Below are 22,838 nucleotides of genomic sequence, written 5' to 3'. Positions count from 1 at the left end.
GGTGTCATTATGATTAGTGGGGTGTCATTATAAAGTGGGAGCACTTTGCTGCTCTTTCATGACAACATGCAAATGAGAAGCAAGATCAGATGAGCACATTAATTTTTTTTTTTTTTCAAACCATCCACTGATCCGCTCTAAAACGGGATTGGCTAGGGCTGCCTCGGCAACATATGAAATGGGACTCAGAGGCTGCGGGCCACACGGGGCCTCCCAAACCAGGGGAGAGGAACAGCTCAGGAGGGAAAGGGGGGAAAAGGAGTAAACAAAACCAATGAAACCAGGGAAGAAGTAAGAAGGTTAGAACAGAGATTCCACCCTCCTGGGAGTGAGCCACATCCCTGAGAAAGAGGCCGAGATGAAAGGGAGGCGCAGCTGGGGGAAAACAGGCCTCGAGAACAGACGGGCAATTGTTCCCCAGGACAGGCCGGGCACTGCACTGAGCAGCCGCCCGCACTGCCGCTTTGTGCCTTAATGTAATTAAGGGCCCGGTGGGGGCCAATGTTTGGAATCCTTTAACTCCTCGCAGTTCTCACACCACAGCTGAGCCCGTGCGTAGTGCGTGCGGCTGTCACTGGGAGCGGCCCGCGCCCTCCGGTTTCCAGGCAGCTCAGCTAACAGGGGGCAGCGAGGGGCAGGAGGGCCAGGGCGGCGAGGGAGTGGCACTTCCTTCTGGGCACTGTCCCCAGGAGTTCCCTGAAGCTCTGCCACTGCCCTGACCCCAGTTAACTCGCCCACTAATTGCTGGGGTTGCAGAGAACCAGAAAGCCCGAGGAGCAAAAGAGCCAGAGTTAATTAAGGAGAGAGAAAAAAACCACCCTGCTTCTCTGTTTTTCATTTCCCTCCTCCCCACGGGCGATGGGTTGGGCGTCTAGTTTCAGAGAAGCTCCCGAGGCAGGAATCTCCACGCCCGGAGCCAAAGCCAACAACAGCACATGGAAATTACTGAACAGGAGCAGCTGGAACCAGGGGGCTCCTAAGAGTCTTGCTCCAGAGCTCTCCAAGCTCCAGATTCCCAGAGGGATGGCCAAGGGGTCTGCTGCCCGCCCCCCCCCCCGCCCCCCAGACCCAAAGGAAGGCCTCACATTCTCAGGGGGCGATGGGCTTTCTGAAGGCTAAACAATAATAATGCAACGCAAGCATCTGACAAATATAACTTCATCAAATCTCACAACGACCCCAATGAGGTAGGTACTGTTCTTATCCTCACTTTGTCGATGGGGAGAGTGAGACTTAGGTAAGTACTTACCCAAGGTCAGCAAGCTAGCAAACAGCAGAGGACTGACTCAGACCCCTGGCATCCTGACTCCAAACCCTGTGCATTGACTCCCTACCATGCTGAGGGTCGTTCAGGTATTCTAGGGCACCAGACGCAGCCTGCTGGAGCTTACAACCTGACAGGAGGTCTTAGCCAAGGGTCCTTGAGGTTTTCATGAGGTCCATGGACTGCCCCTCCCCCAAGATAAAACGCACGGCTTGATGTGTTTGTATGTGCATGCACTTTTCAGGGTGCGAGGGGAATGTCCAAGTTCTCTTTTGATTATCAAAGGGGTCTGGGACCCAAAAGGAGGCTAAGAACCATGGCCCAATAAGGTTTGCCAAGTTGACTCTAGAACACAGACCTTCTGAATTGAGTCCTCTATTGTTTCACTTCACCTCCTTGCTTTGAAGAAACAGCCAAGAGGGCAGGCAGCCTGAATTTCTCCAGAAAGGGAGGATGTGCTGGAAGTTTAGAATTTGACAACTTGGCACTAAAAACCCACCCAGCCTGCTTGGGCGAGAGGGTGCAGGGGGGTGGGGTGCAGGGGGGTTGTACCAGTAGATACTCTGTGGGGGGGGGGGGGAGAGAAAGGGTTAACAGCTGGGCCCTACAGGATCAAAGGGATTTCCTGCAGCGTTCATTACTTCTCTGCATCACTCAAAAACAAGTTCCAACACTGTCCCAATTCTGATCCTGGATTTTGCTGGGATCCACATAGCGAGACGTTCTTTACCAGAACCCCCAAATGATCAGCAATTAGCAGGGTGGGAAAGTTTCTCTTCCAAACGAATTTGCTACATTTTTAAAGACCACTGTCTGTCTTAAAACAAAGGTATCCTTCAACTGGGGCCACCGTCCTCATTTTCAGAGGCTCCAAGACAGCAAACAATAGCGACGGTGCTGCTGCCCGCATCTGACAGCCGGATTATCGAGTGCGCACTCTGTGCGCTGGGCTCCGTGCTGTACCCACGTTTATCTCAAAATCCTCATCTCAGCTAGGAGGTAGGGGCATTATTATCTCCGACTTCCAGATGACAAAATTAAGGCTCAGAGAAGTCAAGCAGCTGCCCAAGAACACACAGCAAGTAAGCGACAGAGCCAGGATTCAAGCCCAGGTCTACCTGATCCCAAAAGATGGGGTTCTAGATCACAGCCACAAAGAGCGGGTTCACAGACCATCCGCACAGCATCAGTTAGGGGTCCTTCGGGTACAGAAAAACGAAGGACAGATGTAGAACTCTTCTAGCAACTTGACATTGCTATGGCATCTGAGCACGTGATCACAGACTGGCTTCCTCTTCGCACAGGGTATGTGCAGGCCAGTTCAGTCACTGTCACCCTTGTGCAGGCTGCTCATGCTCACTGGGACCACATATGAAAATTCACCCCCAATGAATGAAAAACAACAACGACCTGTCCTTCATTCACTCCAGGCAGTTTGAGAAGGATTCTGCAGAGACGGGGGCATAGGTGACACTCAGACGAGGCCTCCAGCATGCAGTTTTCTAGCCCAGAGCTTCTCAGACTTGAATGTGCACACAAACCACCGGGGATTTTGTTAAAATGCAGGCTGCCATGGGCCTGAGACCCATTTCCAACCCGGTGAGGTCAGTATGGCTGGTCTGGGATCAGACTACGAGGAGTAAGGCTCTAATTGGACAAAGGCACTGGGGCAGATGAGGCCAGAAACTCCGCCTGCCAAGGCCTGCCAGAGCCCAGCAAAGGGCCCAAGAGCACGCTCACCACTCGGACTGGCTGTGAGGAGGGCAGAAGACCTTGCAACACACCTTTCCCCACTCCAGCCTGAGCCTGGGATACCCAAGGGCCCTTTATTCCTCAGGTGAAGAAACAGAAGCCCTTTCTGTCCCAAGGGCTTGACAGAAGGCCGAGAAGAGCAGCTCAGAAGCCTTTGCAAACATTCAGAGGAATCTACCTACAGCCAGACCCAAGGAGCAGCGATGTTCTGTGCACCGGTCTTGACTGCTCGCGCTAGACTGCAGCGGGACCTTGGACAGTGATGCCCTGGGAGGCTTACCGCACACATGTGTTAGCACTGCACTTCTTACCTCTTAATAAAGGAGGGCTAAAAAAATCTAAGCGCTAGAAACCTCTGAGGAAGGCGCATAATGTGGGTCACGCCAGGAGGGCATAAATGGCCCCTTGGTGGCCATTCCCGCAGCCAGAAAGGGCCCCGGGCAGCTCACCTCCAAAGTGAACAGTCCCTGCTTCCCTCGGGGAACCCTCAGGTTACCTGTCCTGTTCCTTGGACATTCTTGACAGTAGAGACCTTCATCCTTATTACCCATCTCAGTCTCTCCAAACTTATTGGCACAAGGACTGAAGGACTATGTACGTACTAAAGAGGCAATTCCCAGGAAAAGCTCCTGTTCATTCAGGGGGTTCACTCAGCCATTCATTTATGGAGCAAGTGCCACCTGCCAGGCACCATCAGGAAGTGGGCATACCGCCTGGACTCATAAGCCCAGGGCCCTTTCCTCCCCCTCCTCTGAGAAGCAGGGAAAACACGATAGAAGAGGCCAGAGAGCTGTTAACTAAGGCAAAGGGCACGGCCTATTCCTGGAGCCCAAGGGAAAGTGAGTGCACATAGGCACTGACTCAGGGAAAGTCGGCCCCGGGGTGAGAATGGGCGTTTGAAGTGGATGGTACTTGACAGGGGCTCCTCACTTGAGTCACACAAGGCGAAGAAAGGCCTGCGGGTTCCTGACTACACAGACAGCAAGCACAGTCAGAGGGGCTGGATGGGATGCCAGCCCACCTCCAGGGAGCACCAGGCTGAGAGCCTCCTCCGTATCTCAGATGACGCCCATGAAACCACAACCCTTCTCCTTTGCAAAAACCAAATCACACGTTCCTACCTCCAAACCCCACCCTGTGCTATTTCCCTCCATGATGAGCCCACCAGCTTCTCTCCACCCAACTATGTCCTTCCCTCTCCCAGAACTGTGTTTAAAACAAATCTCCAGGCACTAAAGCAGTGTTTCTCAGCATTCAGGGCCTGATAATTCTCTGTCTTGGGGGGGTGTTGTCTATTGGAAGATGTTTAGCATCATCCTTGGCCTCTACCCAAAAAATGCCAGTAGCACCACCATGCTCAGCTGTGACAACCAAAAATGTCTCCAGACACTGTCAGTGTCTCCAGGGGGACAAAATCATCCCCCTCTGGGATGATTTAGGGAGCACTGCACTAGCGGGATGGCCCACAACCCTGGCTGCACCTGAGAAATACCTGGGGAGCTTGTAAAACTCACCCTGCCTGGGCCCCACACACATTCTGATTCTGGTCTAAATGCCATAAGTAAACAAGAATGTCTGTCACTTTAGAAGCCCTTAGTGTTCCTTTAATGTGTTGGCTGGGTCACCCCAGAAGCATGAGCTATAGCTTTTCCTTCCTCTCTCCACAAAGTTCCAGGCAGAGCTCCAGGTTTCTCCTGTTTTATGCTAATCAGGAAAGTTTGGAAAGTTAGTGAGCCTCCTTCACCCCTACGTCAGATGAAGAAGCCACTTTGTAAAATAGCCCCAATTCAACAGCATATGACAAGGAAGAATTTACAAACTTCCAAACTTCCAGAGGAGGTGGAGGGAACAGAATGTAGCCACCTGATCTGGGTCCTGGTGACCCCCTTCAGGCTCTGCCTTGGGTGGGAGGAAGCTGTCTAGTGGCCAGGGTGCCAGCTATGTATACTCAAGTTTCCAGCAGGCGTGAGGCTGGGGGTCAGCAGCAGCGGTAGGAACTCCCGTCTACCAGACGGAACGCTGCTGGTCCCGTCAGGCTGACAGCGATTAGAGAATCAGCTCCTTTCTGAGCCGGAAAGTCTAGGATCTTTTCCCACACCTTCCTTACAAATCCCCAGGAGGCTCTGGAGAGCTGACTGGGAAGGGCCTGGCCAGTGTTACCAGATGTAGTCAGGCCTGTGTCCTGCCTCCGCTCCTCCCCACACCTGAGGCTGCCCCCACCGGCCACCTCTTCAGGCAAAGACAAAGAGGAATGCAATTTCAAGGGGGAAGAGCTGGTTATTAATCTCTATCATCTTCCCTAAGAAGTGGAAACACATTCAGCGCTCACTCATTCAGGAACAAACACAGAGCGAATACCTTCTGAGTGATCTAAGCGCTCAGAGAGAGAGTGGCCATGCCATCTTTCCTGAGGTTTATACTTGAGTCAGCTCAAAGATGGGAGGGGACTCCAGGGACCACGCTCCCCCAAAGACAGCCGAGGCGATTCAAGCTCCCAGGTCAGCTTTCTCACTAAAATTCATGGGCTAACGTGTAAGAATGCAAATTGCCAATGTGGTTACATTACATTCAGTGAATAATTTAGAGTTTTCTTCTGAGATTTTACTTGCTTGATCTTCATTGCCAACAGGATGAGCAAGCCTTAGTGATCGGCTTCAGGTGGCCCTGGCCAGCTTGTTAAAATCTGTCGAGGGCGCTGAGGCCTTCCATTCTGAGGTGGCCAGCGGGACAGAGATTTTTTCCAAGCTTCCTCCCCTCCCTCTGTTACACACATACACACACCCGGTTGCCTAGAGACTGAACACATTCCTGATGCTTACTCTTCTTTTCATGCTCCAGAAGCTAGAGCTTTGGAAACGGGGCCTCCAGGAAGCGTGCGGAGGCAGGGGAGAGTAGGGGAACCCGGAGTGGCATTTCCTCACACAGTCCCGCCCCTCCCCACTGCCCCCCCCTTTCTCCCCAGATTTGAAAGCCCCAGCAAGCTGGCACTGAAGGGCTCCCACAGGGAACAAGGCCCCCTTTGAAAGCTGTGTTTACCCCAACCCAGGGCTGGGGTTGCCATGGCCACGGGCCACCTTAGCAGCCCAGAGCAGGCCTCAGGCCAGGAACTCGCCCTGACCTCCTTCTAGGGGACCCTACTGCCCCCAACACCCTTTTCCTGAGCCCCCACTGCTGCTAAAAATGCTGATTTTCTTTTTTTATTATGTCCTTTATTTTATTTTTAATGTCCTAAATTATTATGTCCTAAATTTTATTTATTGAATTTATTGGGGTGACATTGGTTAATAAAATTATATAGGTTTCAGGTGGACAGTTCTATAATCCATCATCTGTATACTGTATTGCTGGAAATGCTGATTTTCATCAAGTCCTCGGCTGAAAACAGAATCCTGAAGGGAACCACGGAGGATGAAAGCTCCTCCCAGACAATCCAAGCAGCTCCCCTGAAAAGGGCCAGCGCCTTGGCCTGCCTGCTGCCTGTGGGCTGGAGAGAGGTGGCCCAGCCCGGCTACACCCGCCTCCCGCTGCCCTGCCCCCTTGTCCTCCGACCCCTCCGGCTGCTAATGGCATGACTTATTTATGTAATTCATTATCGCCTCATCCGGGAGCCAAGCAGGGCCAGTGAGAGGAGGGAGGGCAGGAGGAGCCGCCCTAGGGCTGCGGGCAGCCACCACCGTGTGGCCCAAGGACAAAGGCAGAGGACCAGGCCTGACAGCGTCTCCCTGGCCCGGGAACTTCAACCCTCGCCAGTCCCGCATTCCTCCATTGTCCCTTCCCCAGAAGCCAGAGGGAGCCGAGCCTCTAAATAATTCAGCCCTCAAATTGTTCTGTGGTCAGGAAGGTTCCTTCATTTATTTTTTAACTCTCCAGGCTCTGCAGTTTCACAACGGAAAGTACTTGAATCCCAAACCTGGACCTGGTTTTAGCCCAGGACCGAAGTGAAGGAGCCACTAAACTTCTAGATTTCTACAGTCATCCGGTTTCAACAAATTGCTGGGCCCCACCCACGGTGGCTAGGAAGCAGGGTGAGGAGGGGCGCAGGCACTCCAGGGGCTCTGTCTGCACCAGGTTGCCCCTCTTAGTGCTGGCAGAACTGAATGAATAGAAAGACCCAGGACAGCCTGCTAGACTTGCCTCTGTCAGCAGTCTCCCCCACCTCCGGCCTCCTAGCCTCTCTCAGGCCTCTTCTTGCACCATCACCCACCCCTATCCAGCCCTCATGTTCATTCTCACTCTTATGGGGCCTGGGCACACACAGCTGTAGGGCCCTGTAATTGGCCAGCTTTGCCTTTTATTAATAATCTGATGGCCAATTAGTTGATATTTTATTGAGCACTCCTTTCATGTAATCCTCACAATAACCATATGAGGCAGGTACTACAAATACCCGCATTTCACAAGTGAGGGAACCGAGACTCAAGGAAGTTAAGAAATTTCCCCAGGTCATTCACCTAGCAAGTGAAGAACAAGGTCTCAGACCCAGCTGTCTAATTCCAGACTCCATGCCTCAACCCCCACATTACATGGACATACGCACATGCTGCACACACAGAATCTTCAAAGAGCAGAACTAACTAAGCACAGAGAGGTAGAGTGACTTGCCCATATTCACACAGCTAGCTGGGGCAGCCAGTTGTACAAGGATCAAAGTGCCACAATCAGGGCCAACATCCTTTTCATATCACACAGTTTCAACTACAGAAGCATCCATATGTGCCCACGTGAGAGCAGACTCTAGGTACTCTCTGTTTTGCACCATAATGGTCTAATGGCCTGTAAACCTAGCCTGACCACTGGCAATGCTCCATGCTGGCCCAGCCCCCTCTTTCCTCTCTCTTAGATCCCTGCTCCATGATCTTCCAACAAACAGCTCCCCTGCCTCCACCAAGACTTTTAAATTCTCTCACACAGCATTAGAATCTCTCCCATCCCCCTTCAGGGCAGTGCAGCCTCCACGATTCATAACAAGAAACCCCATACCACCACACCAACTCGCATTTATGCAGCACTTCACAGTTCTCAAAGCTTTCTTGCAGATAGTATACTGGTGACTCTAGGTAAGCTTGGCACCTATTTGAGGACTGCCTGCAGCCCCATTCACAGGGAAGGCTCCCCCAAGCCTCGGAGGAGCTGTCCTCCAGGCTACAGCTGATTGGACCAGCGGGAGACCGCTCACACAAATGGGCCAATCAGGTTCTTTCCCCAGGAATTTGAATCAACGTTCTGGGATACACTCAGTCTGGAATAAGGCAGGTATAGCTGGAAGCTGATCACCGTGCTATCGGGCACACGTGGACAGAAGCAGTGGCACTCTCTGGTTCTAGGCACTTAGGAGGTCAGCCATATTTCTGCCCTTGATCCTTCCATTCCCTTGTGGCTTCAAATAGCTCAAGTTGGTTTCTGTTACTTGCAATCAGTTGAATCTGAACTAAAAGATGGGTTGGATTATGATCCTCCTTTTATAGCTGAGGAAAGAGGCTCACAGAGGTGAAGGGACTACATGAATGTCACATGGCCAACATGTCATAAAGGAGAGCATAATCCCTGCTATGTGACTTTCCTTCAGTGCCATCCCATGCCTGCTTCCCCTGGTTAAAGGAAGTGGCAGGTGTTCCCTTCCTGTAAGTGTGAAAAGGTGGTAACTGAGGATCAATGATTAGGTCAGAGGTACTCCAAAAGACTAAAGCCAGGGACAAAAATACAAAACTCTCTCCATGAAGATAGCCCTTTGCCGGCCCCTCTACATTTCCCAGTCTCCAGTGCAGTTAGGTTGGAGCCATGTGACTAGTTCTGGCCAATGAAATGGAAGTGACAGCTGTTAGTTCCTTGCCAAGACAGTCAAAAGCCAGGGGCTGCCTTCATCTCTCTCTTCCCCTCGTGTGGTAACCTTGAAGGCCCCTATTCCAGATGGTGTGGCTACAGGTGGAGAAGGACGGCCTAACCCACATCAGACCTTCCACGAGTGCAAATTTAATCTAGATTGTGTCAAGCCACTGGGATGTTAGGATTTGACTATTAACAGCATCATCTAGCCTCTCCTGACTGAAGCGGACTGATGATTCAACCTGGGCCCTTTAGCACATTGCTCCGGTATGCAGGATGCTACATCTATTTGTTCAAAATTCATTTAGCAAATATTTCTAGAGCACCAATGTCAGATGCTGTAATGGGTACAGCCAAGAGCACAAGAGTAAAGAAGACCCAATCCCTCCCCATAAGAAGCTCCCTATCTGATGACCCCCAGGCACCGCTTTAGGACTAAAAGGTACATTGTACAGGTGTGAAAGCAGGACCTCCCACCCTGCCACTGGCTGAACTGAGCCTGGAGGAAAGGTAAGCTGCCAGGAGGCAAAGACCGTTTGTCCCAGACACTCCAGGAGGGTGGCAGCCAAGAGTGCATTCATACCAGGCTTTCACACCCTGGGCTCGACCCTCCTGCCAGCTTCATGGCCACACACAAGTGTTTCCCTTGCCCTGGGCACAGAACAGAGGAGAGAAGGCATCAAGGAGGGGTCATCAAGACAGCAAATAGCTGTAGAAATAGAAATAGCAAAAGATACAGCTCAGCTGCCCTCATCGTCCTCTGCAGCAGAAGTCTCCCCTCTGGAAATCACCCCTCCACTTCATTTATTTTAGCCTCAAAAGTCCCCAACAACTGAGCTTTACTCCCCTTACCCCCCAGAAATCATCAGTCTGTCATGAACTGGTGTCTCGCTATACCCTCCTGTGGGCACAAGAAGTCACCATATACAGCTGTGTGGGCTGTTCACTGTACAAGGTGCCCATCCAAAGGGGTGAATGGCTGGTTCCAGCCTATGCTCTGCTTACCAAGCTCTGCATCCGGGGGAAAGGGTCCCTTTTCATTCAAACAAAGATATCAGCTCTATGCTGTTGCCATAGAAACACTGAAGCTGGAGCTTCCCCATAAGAAGTGAAGTTTGGGGATGGGTGCCTGGGAATTTGCTATACTAACCTCTCTACTTTCCTGTATGTTTGAAAATTTTCACGAATAACAGGTTAAATAAAAAAGAAATGAAATGTTACTCGGGTGAGTTATAGGTGGTCCTCTAATAACACTGTCATTTTATTCAATGTTTCGTTATAACGTTGATGAGATGCCGGAGGAACTTAACTCTATATCAATTAGCCCAGTGGTCGGCAAACTCATTAGTCAACAGAGCCAAATATCAACAGTACTTCTTCAAAATAGACTCGCCCAGGCCGAAAACCAACTTCTGCGCATGGGCCACGAAGTTTCAATCACACTGTACGTGCGCCTGCACGTGGTATTTTGTGGAAGAGCCACACTCAAGGGGCCAAAGAGCCGCATGTGGCTCGCGAGCCGCAGTTTGCCGACCACTGAATTAGCCTACGCGAAGACTGGTCTCGTTATATGTTGTTCTGCCACAGTTCCAAGAACCTGTAGATGACGTTAGAAGTGAAGACTTACAGTGTTTTACCCCTTAGCCCGCAGCCTCAGTTCCCACATCTCATCCCTGGCTCACAGGGTTGGCATAAAGGCTCAATTCAATTAAGTGAACTGCTTGACAGAGAGCAAGTTCCCTTACAAATGGGAGCTATTAACAGTAGCTGCTGCAGGAAGGAAATCGAGGCAAAAGGGGGGCACAGGGGCATGGCTGAGAAAAGCAAATGCTCTGGGAAATGTGTGCCAAGAAGCCAGAGAGAGTCTGAAAACACAACCACCCTATTAACGTGCCTGCCTGTGGCTTCCAGGGGGCTGGGCAGATGGAGGGAGTTTCCTTGCAACCTCTCCCTCTAAGGCCAACTTCACATTCCTCTGGGGATGCCAGGCTCAGCTCAGAATCCGAATGGAGGTCCACAGAAAGGTCACAAAGAGGGGCTCAGGAAAGGATGTGCTCCCCAGCCTCCCGGCAAACTCAGAGCACAGGGGAACTGGTAGGTGGGGCTTGGCGGGCAGGCGGCACGCCCTCCGGAAGGCTCCTTTCTGGAGTCCTAGAAGTGAACCAGAGGTCCCCAAGGTGTCCCGGGGGTCAAGCATTAGCACAGGGAGGGCCCAGCCAACTGCACCAGCCAGAGTAGGAATCGCTATTCACATCCCTGAAGGTCAAAAGCTATTTTTGAATTGTCTAGTTTTATGTAATAAATTATGTGAATGTCTTCAACATTATCACTGCTGGGTGTGAATGTTCCCAGTGGTTTGTTATTAGAAAATGACACTTACGCCCCCTGTTCGTTTCCCCTCAAGGTTCATGCCCCGAGCCTCCCAGGATGGAGAGGGCTGAGGGTGGCGGTGACAGGGAGCTGGGAACCATTCCCAAAGCCCCTGGCGGGACCTCACCCTTGGCACCAACCACCAAGGCCCTGTGTGTCCGCCTGGCCTCTGCCCTGGGAGACCAACACAGAGGCTTCTTCTGGTTTCAGTCAAATGCCATCTCACTCACCCTCGCCTTTCTTTTTTCTTTTACAAAATGAAAGCTAATAGGATGATTCATTCTCTTATTAAGTCGACTCATGAGAAAAATTTGAGAAGTCTTATGGTTCAGCATCACCCAAGTTCCCAACCCTCTCTCAGTTGAACACAGCCTCTCCGTGGCTCATCCCCATACCCACTTCATAGAGAGGCAAGAACAGAAAGTCCACTAAAGAAGCCCATCCTTCACCTTCCCTTTCGTGCCTCAAGAATGCACCGTGCTGGGCAGTTTCCTACGTTCCCAAAACTGTCACAACTGAGGGCTGAGTTGGGATCTAAAGACAGGCTTTGCAAATAAAACGTGATAGGAGAGGGAGGAGACACGTGGCCCTTCAGTCCGCAGACGGCGCAGTCCCTCAGAGCAGATAGTAAAAATCCACCCAGGAAACGTCCTTCGCTGTCCCTGCTGGCTCTCTTCAGCTCTGTCCCAAACTTAGAAACAGCTGCTTCCCTATAACTCCAAAAAAAGCTCTCCTATGCTCCGTCTCCTCATTCTTTCCAAAGCTGTGATCTGTACACTTAATCTACCTCCAGGCTCAGCTATCCCTCCTTCCTCAGCTTGTCAAGTAAGAAGGCGAACAGTCAGAGAATCAGAAGCACAACACGACAACGTTAGAAAGCCCTCTATAAACTCCTTGTACGGGCTCAGCAGTCCGGCTATCTGAGTTTGGATCCCAGCTCCTCAACTCACTGGCTGGTGGCCTTGGGCAAGTTGATGTCACTCTGTGTGTCTTGGTGTCCTCATATGGAAAGTGGTGATAATACTATATCCATAGGGTTGACTCAATAAATTAATCCTCTGAAAATGCTAGAAAGGTTTCTGGCGTGCAGTAAGCACCTACTAAATGTTGGCTATTACTAGACCATCACAATCCTGTGCATGGCGAGTGATTATTACCAGCTTCATTTAACTGATGTGTCCAACAGCCACTTCTTATTGTGCGTATAATAGCAGATTAACCTCGAGAAAAGTACAAATTAAGAAGTAACCTGTTCAGAATGACACAGTCCATACGTGTCCGAGCTAAGACTGAATCTCTGGTCTTGAACTCCACATGCACACGCACACGCACACGCGCGCACACACACACACACACACACACACACACATTTCACACTCGGGCATGGAAACTTGCAAAATCCCGTGGTTCAGCATCAAAAATGGATTTCAGCCGAAACCGGTTTGGCTCAGTGGATAGAGCGTCGGCCTGCGGACTGAAGGGTCCCGGGTTCGATTCTGGTCAAGGGCATGTACCTGGGTTGTGGGCGCTTCCCCAGTGGGGGATGTGCAGGAGGCGGCTGATCGATGTTTCTCTCTCATCGATGTTTCTAACTCTCTATCTCTCTCTCTTCCTCTCTGTAAAAAATCAATAAAATATATTTTTTTAAAAAAATGGATTTCAATTCTCCCCCCACCCCCCAGAGAGTGGCAGTTTCTCAAGGGAGTGTCGCAGGATTTGCTAAATAAAATTAATTTCCATTTGTTTTCAGATAAAAAAAATAACAAAAAAACAGACCAAGGTGGCCATACAGAAGAGGGTGCCACCCGTCCAAGGTGTCAAAAGACCCCACTGGCCTCAACAACGTTTCAGACTAAAAGGGCTCCCTTGGGAGGCTCCAAGGCTGTCAGCGATTTGCAAAAAGGTCAGTGCAAATCATCAGGGAACACACTGTGCAGGCACGGTCGGAGACATGTGGACTTCTGCCAAGCCCATATTTTTTTAAAACATGCACTGTCTTCACCCTTGATAAATAGCAGCCAGGCTACAGAAATATTTCCAATAGACCCCAAAGCCAGCGTGCCTCCACAACTCACTGAAGTGGACGCTTCCAATGTGAGGAGAACTCCTCAATAAAAACATCTAAAGACACCGCGACCTCCCCCGCAGAGGTAACCAACCTGGCGTTTAGGAAAGTTCTAAACACCAACAGCTGACACTTGCGGAAACAAATGGTTTGGTAAACATACGGCCTCATGCCCACATTTTAATTATAGCTAATAAATGGATTAAGCCCATCTTCTTGCTCTATTATGAACATTCATTAGAAGCTTTCAGCCCTGGCTGGGTAGCTCAGTTGGTTACAGCGTCATCCTGTTATGTTAAGGCTGCAAGTTTGATCCCTGGTCAGGGCACATACAAGAATCAACCAATGAATGTATAAATAAGTAGAACAACAAATTGATCTCTCTCTCTCTCTCTTTCTCTCTCTCTCTCCCCCCTTTCCTCTCTCTAAAAATTAACCAATCAATAAATTTTTTTTTAAAAAGGAGATTTCTACATAAGCACTTTCATAAGTGCTCTTCTTATGAAATCACCTCTGGCATGGCCATGAACTAGGAACAAAAAGAGTCTGGCATTGTAGCCCTGGCTCTACCACTCACTAGCCACATGCTTGTGTGAAATAACAACAACGGTAATAATAATAAAACAATAATAACAACAGCAGCAGTCGCTAACATTTATGGAGCACTTACATCTGCTAAACATTGTGCCCAGGGCTTTGTAAGTATTGGATCCTCATTAGCAACCATTAGGGACTATGATTACTCCCTTTGCCCAGATCAGGAAACTCAGACTGAGGGAACTTGAGTAACTGCCACCAGAACACAGCGCCAACTAGAAGAGTCGGACTTGATGTTCTGAGTCACATACCCTATGTCTTTTCAAGGAGCTTAACAACCTAGGACTCAGGACCACAGACTCCTCTAGGAGACATCTGGATGCTCTTCGAAATCCTTTCTAGCTTTAAAATTCAATGATTCTCTCTTTTAGAAATAAATTGAATTTATGGCTGTGAGAAATAAAATACAGCGATGCTCTGGCACTGCTAAGGTGGAGTGAACATCTGTGTATGCCTCATCCAGATGCAGTCGGCGGGGCAGGGGTGGGGGTGAGGATAAGAACTGCTGATTTCCTAGGATAATGACGCCCTGTGATACAGCCAGACTGGCCCCAAACCATCTCGTGAAAAATGACCACTTGAGGTTCTTAGAGGATGCACCGACTTGCAAAAGTCTGCAAGTTCTCAACTATCATCAGCTCTCAAACCTTAATTTGACCTTTTTTTTTTTCTTTAAGAAAAGTCAAATGCAAGAAAATTCTGCACAGTGGGGGGTGAGTGTAGGCCTTGTGCCATACTTAACACTCTGCTTGCCTCTGGGTCTCCACCTGCTCATGGAAAACTCACCTCATCCAGGTAGTCTGTGCTTTACGGCTTCCCTATGTCCTCCTAGCCCGTGGCTCAGTAGCCCTGTATTGGCACAGGGCTTTGTCCTAACTAGCTGGTATCTTCATGCACTCCCTCCCTCACCACCCAGCCCAGTCTCCAGACACACACTCAGTGGGCTGCCTTCCCTGACTCCATCTCTGACTTATCCTCTTGCTCACCCTGCTCAGCATAGGAGTTCCCTGCCCACCCACCGTGCCACTAGCTGATACAGCCAATGGTGAAACTCTCTCCCAGCTCACACTCCTCTCACTCTCCCCAGTTCACTCTCTCAGCTCCTGGTACAGCCTGAAACCGAAACTAATCTCAGATCTGAACAAAGTGACATCATTTCCTATGCCTGATCATCCTACATAACCACAGAGAATCTTCTCCTCAAAAGAGTTCCAAATCCAGCTTGCTGGTCACCCAAAGAAACAGAGTTCTGTAGGTGACCCCCTGAATCTAATACTTCCTTTTCTTAAATATATTTCGATTGATTTCAGAGAGGAAGGGAAAGGGAGAGAGAGATAGAAACATCAATTATGAGAATCATCAATCGGCTGCACGCCCCACACTGGGGATCGAGCCCAAAACCAGGGCATGTGCCCTGACTGGGAATTGAACCGTGATCTCCTGGTTCAAAGGTCGATGCTCAACCACTGAGCCACGCCAGCTGGACAAACGCTTCCTTAATGAATAGGGGATGACAGGGTTAGAGGAGGAAGCAAGAGTTCAGGCCATAGTGTTGTCTGCTGTTGCTTCTCTTCAGTTTGCACAAGTGGATTTAAATTCACCCTAGGAACTACAGCTCACCACCGGATATTTTAAACTCATTGTCCAGCATCAGTTCATATTTGGCTCATTCTTAATAAGATCCTCTTCTCAGAGCAAGCCTTGTTCTCTTTGGCGGTCTCTACAGCCACCTTGCTGAATGCAGCTTAGATTGCTATACCACCTGCTTGTCCTAAATTTGAAAAATGCAGCCTTTACTTCTGTGCAAGGAACAACAACAAAACTAAAACGGACAAATAAAGCAAGTCAATATAAATGAACATGTCATCCCATGATGATCTTTCAAAGAACTGTACATTTTGGGAAAGGTCTTAATCCGTGTTTTGTAGATTACCCCTGCTCCCAGCACAATGGTGGGTGCCTTTCTCTGTGGCTGGGGGCATATTATATAATGATAATACTTAGGTCTTCAGCGAAACAGAATTGGAAGGGTAAATGTATTTATTGGCCCAACAAGTGGAGGGTAAAAGAGCAATAGCGTTCGCATTGTCTGCTACTTACCCTTCATTCAACAAAGGTTACTGGGGGCCCCACACATATGCCTGAAGCTCCTCTAGGTGCTGGGCCAGCAGGGTGAGTAAGATGACCTGCTGGCTCCAGCTGGGCATACCATTCCCAGGAACATCTGAATAGGAGCTGACGCTTTCTCTAGTTTCAACAGCCAGACAAGCGGTCAGTACTTAGAGGTTTTCTGCAGACCTCTTCGCAAAGCTTGGTTGGGCTCCAGGGCTGCGGGGCACTCCCGGGAAGCATGCCCTCTGACCGGGACCAGTGCAGGGCAACCCCCTCCCTGGGTTGGTAGATATGGCTTGTGTCTTGGCTCACTAATGAATGGGTGAGCTGGTCAATGTTACTGGGCATTCTTTAGTCACTTCAACAGTAAAATGAAGAGTTAGGCCAGATATCAGCAACCTTCTAGCTCAAAAATTCCAGCTCCTTTGACCCTCCTATCACGAAGCTGACATAGACCTCTCGGGGCCTCTATTTCATCTTCCTGTCTCCAGAGGAAACCTCTTAAACCACAAAGACAAATGGAACTGGTTCCCATTTCTAAAGACCTTCGGGGGGGGCCATTCCCCTCCGCTCCTGTGAGTCACTTGTTCTCACATCCTATCTGGAACGTTGTCCTCGTACCTTACTTGAATCCTTCCTCCGCAGCTTGGATTCATTTGCCTCTGGTTCTGCTTCTAAGTACGCAAACAAGAGTGAATCACTGTGTTCTGAGCGGTAACTCTTACGAGATTTTTTATTTCTTCTTCAGTAAGTTCACTGCAGGCATTGCAGGTGGCGACTATTAAAAACCACAAAGACATCAAGGAAGCCAATCACACTTCCCAGTCCCTGCCTGATCCTGGCAAAGGTGTTGCAGGATCCAGAAAATGTGACCTTCAGTTAAACTCCCGGTTCACAGAGTAGAAGAAGGAGGACGTCACCACTCCATGGCCAGATCAAAAGCCCCAGAAACAGCAGCCACCTTGAGGGTGGCTCAGGGCCACAGCAGCTTGAGGGCCCCTCTTCCAGGAAGCCTTCCCTGCCCCAACTCCTCTTCTAGATGGTGAAGCACCCCTTTCTTCAGTGCTTTGCCTCATCGCAGCATTTGCAATGGCAACTGGAGTTCTAGGCTAATGTATTTGTCTCCCCTGCTGGACTGTAAGCATCCTGCAGACAAGGACCACATCTTAGTGAACCTTGGTACTCAGGGACAGGCTCTAGTAGAGTGTCTGGCACTTGGCTAGGGATTCTCAACAGACTGTGCTAGCTTGAACCCTCCAGACACGTTCCAATGATGCTTGAACATTGGCAGTCCTTCAAGCAGAGCATAAAACCCCTCCAATTTCCCCCCAGGTCAGTAGGGGTCTCTCTAAGAATTTCTCTAAGGATCTAAACTCTATAGCATGGGCCTCTTAGGTTCAAATCCTGGCTCTGCTACTTTCTAACCATGCAATCTTGGGCAAGTTATTTAACCTCTTTATGTCTCCATGTCTTGGCTGAAAAATAGAGATAGCCCAGCTGGAATGGCTCAGTGGTCGAGCATCGACCTATGAATCAGGAGGTCACGATTCAATTCCCCACCAGGGCACATGCCTGGGTTGCAGGCTTGATCCCCAGTGGGAGGAGAGGTGATGCAGGATGCAGCCGATTAATGATACTCTCTCATCATTGATGTTTCTATCTCTCCCTCTCCCTTCCTCTCTGAAATCAATTAAAAAAGAGAGAGAGATAACATCTCAGAGGATCATGTGAGGATTAAATGAGCTGATCCATGAGAAACATTTGGAACAGGGTCTGACCTATAGCAAGTGCTCAGTGAGTGTTGGAAAGATCATTTCCCAAGCTTCTTACTTCACAGAACCGCCCTAAACCTACAGCTTCAACTCTTCTCTATATATTGCCCCCCACACATACTAGACTCTCTTCCTCCAGGACAAAGGTTAGCATTAACATAAAAAGTCATTCTCACCCTAGCCGGTTTGGCTCACTGGATAGAGCGTCGGCCTGGGGACTGAAGGGTCCCGGGTTCGATTCCGGTCAAGGGCATGTACCTTGGTTGCAGGCACATCCCCAGTGGGGGGTGTGCAGGAGGCAGCTGGTCAATGATTCTCTCTCATCGATGTTTCTAGCTCTCTATCCCTCTCCCTTCCTCTCTGTAAAAAATCAATAAAATATATATATATTTTTTAAAAAGTCATTCACGCTTCCTCATTGATTATGATCCTCCCCCACCCCACCTCCACCAGCTTATAAGGCAAATTCTCCCAAGAAAAGGGAGAAAAGTTGGTTCCACAGCAGTACTACAAATGCTGAGACATTCTGTCTCCAACTACACTTCTCTATCCATCACCCTTGACATCTCAGGCTCCCCAGTTCCCCACTGCGCGGTCCCTTATGCTCATAATTTAAGAGCCTCACCCCACCCATCCCACCCTCTAAAAGCCAGCCTCAGCCTCTATAGTTCTTATCAAAGGTTTGTCTTAACAATAAGAAACGGCAGAACATTAGCACCATGTGCAGAAATAATCATAGTAGTGTCTACTTTAAAAATGTTCACTCTTGGTTGCCAAATGGGAAGGGATTTGAGGGTCTGGGTGACAAAGGCGAAAGGATTAAGGGGTGCAAATTGGCAGCTATAAACTAGTACAGCATAGGGAATACAGTCAATAATATTTTGATAACTATATATGGTGTCAGGTGGGTGCAAGACTTATTGGGGGGATCACTTTATAAGTTATACAGATGTCCAATCATCATGTTGTACCTAAAATTAATATAATATTGTATGTCAACTGTAATTGAAAAATAGGTACAATTTTTTAAAAAGAATGCTTACTCTTTCTCTGTATACATGTTAGATCTCCTTTCACTCTTTTTAGAGCTGAGAAACTGAGGCACTTACAGAGTCATAGAGAAGATGGAGAGCTGGGCTTCTGACTGGGGATGTGTAACCTCAGACCCTATACTCGAAACCACTCCAGTGGTCGGCAAACTGCGGCTCGCGAGCCACATGCGGCTCTTTGGCCCCTTGAGTGTGACTCTTCCACAAAATACCGACTTCTGCGCATGGGCCACGAAGTTTCAATCACACTGTACATGTGCGCCTGCACGTGGTATTTTGTGGAAGAGCCACACTCAAGGGGCCAAAGAGCCGCATGTGGCTCGCGAGCCGCAGTTTGCCGACCACTTTACTAAGCTATGTGGGAATGGGCACAAAGTGGCCGGATTGCTTCCTGGGGGTGGAGTTAGACCAATGGAGCTGAAACTTTTTATCCCACCATAAATTACACTTAGTGCCATTTAACAAAAGTAAAATGGTCAGTTTTTATGAAAAGGGAGTTTATGTTCACAGGCATTGTTATCGTATTTACCATTAAGCCCTGTTTTAAAGAAAACAACAATGGCTGCATTGTGAGGAGTCCATATATTGCTCTGACACATCAGAGGTACTCACTGGGAGGCTGGAAGCAGAGGGGATCAGGGAAGCGCTGAGTCAGCCAACACAAACTCACCAACTTGTGGCAGCCAGGGCAGCAGCAGACAGAAAAGTCCTGGCCACTGAGGAATGTGAATCTTTAGTCACTGCCACCGGACCTTTACCTACCACCAAGACAACTTCCCAGTCACAAGGCAGGGACCGCTGGATCACAGCATCTCCAAGGCCCTCTATGGCTCTTACTTCCCATAAGTGTAAGAGCCAACAAAACAGGCAGTGCCTCCTCCAGGCCACCTGGTATAGTCGGAGGTGATCCCTGTCTGCGTCCCAGCATCCTGCCTCCCAGGCCCTAGAATACTCCTGCCTGCGTTGCTTATTGCCAAGATGGGAATAATCCACCAGCGAGAGTAAATGCAGGGAGCTCTGAAGGAAGAAACAAGTGTGAGTGCCAATCACTGGGCTCGCTGTTTCAACAAAGTCCCTATGAGCTACCGCTGCCTGGGGGCACGCGAGCAGAAGAAGGGCTTCTCAATACCAAGGCAAAGAGGTCGTAGATGGCAGATTCTCCCAAAGGCTCTTCCAGATCCCAGCAAGTGGAGAAGCCACTAACACCTGAGCGGCACCAGGGCCCTGTGAGCTTTGGCTGAGAAACAGAAGACAGGCCAGGCCTCCTCGGGGATGCATTGGGGATGGGGACAGCCATCTCCTCCAACTCGCACATGCCGTTTCCAGTCCAGAGGGATCCCAGGAACCTACACTACGTAGGCCCTGGTCTTGAACAGCTCTACCCCGGTCTCCTCAGGAGGAGCATCTTTCACATTGAATTCCACCGAAGCACATTCTCCCACCTCACCCCCATTTTCCTGAGGATGAGCTGGGGCTCCTCAAGCACCTGGCTCCTATACGCAGTTGAAATACCAGCATCCCCATCCCTTAACATCCCGTATTCACCTCTAATCTAATAGCCCTGTGGCCCGGCCCAGTACCCAGAGCCTTCCCACCACAGAGACAGCAAAATCATCCCTGGAGAAGGGCCCCCATCTGTCCCATCCTCTGGCTAGCTGTGAGGGAGCTAGCATCTGGTCCCGAGTTTACAGGTTTCCATGGCCCCAAGCCCAAAGGGGCATGAGCAGGTCATGAGAAAAGACCACCTGACAGGTCTACTCTTCACAACCCGGCCACAAAGGAGGGAACTGTTCTGATGGCCGAGGCTAGACCACAGACTCTAGATCAGGGATCTTCATAGGGTCCCAGTTCTATCGGGCATAGTAACCCTCTGATATCGCACACAGAATGTGTCCCTGCACATGTGCACGTTGTTGGGGGCGGAAGGGTGGGAAGGAGTTAGAAGTTTTATCTGATTCTCAAAGGGGCCCATGTTCCTCCCTATTCATCATCCCTAGGCCATCCTAGCTAGCCATCCAAGGTCTCTCTCCAACTCAAGGATGTGCCCAGGCCCGTGGCATCACTCCTGTTCTCTTGTCTCCTGCCCCTTCCAGCTGCAAAAAGTAGACAGGGCGTTTCAAACACAACCCTCCTGCGCACAGCCTTCAGCTTCCTGGTGACCTGCACCAGGTTTCTCTCTCCATCCCAGAGATGCCACTCTCCATTCAAAGAGGTCCCAGCAGCATAGAGAGCCCGACTTAATCCCACAGGAGCCAAATCTCATGAGATGACTTCCTCCCCGAGGGAGGTCCTGGGGTCCCGCCCTTCCTTCGGCACACCTCGCTAACCCCGCCCAGGCTCTAAAGATGAGCATGCTGGGCAAAGAAAAGCAATGAACGGCCAGAAAATCTTCCTGAGTCCTTTCTCTTGGGCCAGGCGGTCCAGGGTGTGGCAGGGTAACCAACAGGAAGGCTTGTTCCCGCACCCCATCAGCCAGCATCTTTGCTGATGTTCCTGCCTGAGAGTCAGGTGTGGAATGCGATGGATGGTCTTCCTGATCCTGTGTCACCTCTACTCCACCTTATTTCTAAACGCCCTGTCATTCCCCTCACACTCCACTCTCACCCCAAAAAAAGGAGGAAAGAAAAATCTAAAACCTCTCTCCCCCTAAAACAAACTCCTCTCCAGGAATTTAATTTCAGTATCCATTTCTTGGAGCTAAAACTTCTTTTAAGGGGAAAAGAAATGGGCAAGCCATCCCTAGGCGTAAGGCAACCATGCCAGGAGAACATGAAGAGGAAAGAATGAATTGAGGCAACACCCCCTCCCCACTCCTCACCCCCCACTCCTCACCTCCCCCCCCCCCCGCCCCCGCCCCGGCCAACACACACCCCAGATCTTAGAGCCCGGGACACAGAGCCCAGGGGCGGGGAGCAGGGGCGGGGACAGTGCTTTCTGAACTTTCCCCAGCCAGGACGCCGGGAGGTGCAGCTCCCAGGGGACCGGGTGGGACCAGACCAGGCTGGGGAGACCTGTGACATCGGCGGGGGCAGGAAGTGAACCTCCCATCCTCCTAAAAGGAGCTCTGCCCCCAGCCGGCGCCCCGGCCAGCCGTCACCAACCTGCCAGCGCCCCCAGCCCGGGGCAACGCGGGGAGGGGCGCGCACACAAAAGGGGGAGCGGCCGCGTAAGGGACTCCGGGCGGCGCCTGCTGGGGGAGGCCTCGCTGCCCTGCCCGGCGCCGCCCGCCCGCGCCCACCCCTCCATCGTGCGCCCCGCTCCCAGTCCCCGATGCCCGCGCGCCCCGCGCGCCCACGGCCGGGAAGGAGGTGGGGGCTCGGGAGGGAAGCGAGGCCGAGCCCTGCCGCACGCGGCCGAGCGGCGAGAGCTCCGGGGAAGCCGCGGCGACAACGCGGGGAATCAAACTCGCGCCGGCCCGGCCCTCCCGGCGGGGGCTCGGCGATCGCGATCGGTGCCCGAGAAGGTGGGGCCGCCGGGCCGGGGCCGAGCCCGGGATGGCGCAAGGGGCGGCCAGCGACGGCCGCGCCCGGGGACGAGCGGGAGGTCTTACCGAGCAGCCGCCACGCGCGTCCGCGCCCCGCGGGCCGGTGGGGCCGGCGGGCTGGGGGAGGGGCGGCGATCCCGCGGCGGCGGGCCCGGCGCGGCGGCGCGGCTGGGGCGCGGGAGGCGGAGAAAGCGAGGCGAGGCCAGCTTCCTAGCGGCGGGCGGCGAGAAATGCAGCTGTCCTCGCGCGCCTGCCGGCGGGGCCACAAGTGGGGCCGCGCGGGGAGGAGCGGGGCTGCGGCGGGGTGGGGGCCCGTGGCGGAGCCCCCAGACCCTCTCCGACGCCCGATCCCTTTCTGGAGCGCAGGGCCGCAGGCACGGGCGTGCAGCCGGGGAGCCACGCGGGGGCGGGCGCGGGGGTCGGCGGGTGAAGATCAGGAAATCCTCGCCTTGCCCTCTGCCCTCGCCCCAGCCGCGGTGACTCCCGGGCTGAGGGGCAGGATGGCACGAGCCAGGAGCCTGGGGATCCCGGGCGAAGCTGGTGCGGGGCG

General features: G+C 51.3%; 1 protein-coding gene across 2 annotated transcripts in view; it reads right to left on the bottom strand.

The window, feature by feature from the left end:
- CUEDC1 (CUE domain containing 1) overlaps window positions 1-22,462 on the bottom strand; it is a 74,544-nt gene extending 52,082 nt beyond the window's left edge. Inside the window, exon 1 of one of the 2 annotated variants that reach the window (XM_036341223.1) lies at window positions 22,355-22,462. The gene's annotated coding sequence lies outside the window, so the exon portion shown is untranslated. The remainder of the gene's footprint in view (window positions 1-22,354) is intronic. The other variant, XM_036341222.1, reaches the window with a different exon arrangement.
- Between the last annotated feature and the right edge of the window lie 376 nt (window positions 22,463-22,838).

The sequence above is a fragment of the Myotis myotis genome, unplaced genomic scaffold (assembly GCF_014108235.1).
Source record: "Myotis myotis isolate mMyoMyo1 unplaced genomic scaffold, mMyoMyo1.p scaffold_m19_p_17, whole genome shotgun sequence".
Taxonomy (NCBI): Eukaryota; Metazoa; Chordata; class Mammalia; order Chiroptera; family Vespertilionidae; genus Myotis; species Myotis myotis.
This window is presented reverse-complemented; position numbering and strand designations above follow the sequence as displayed.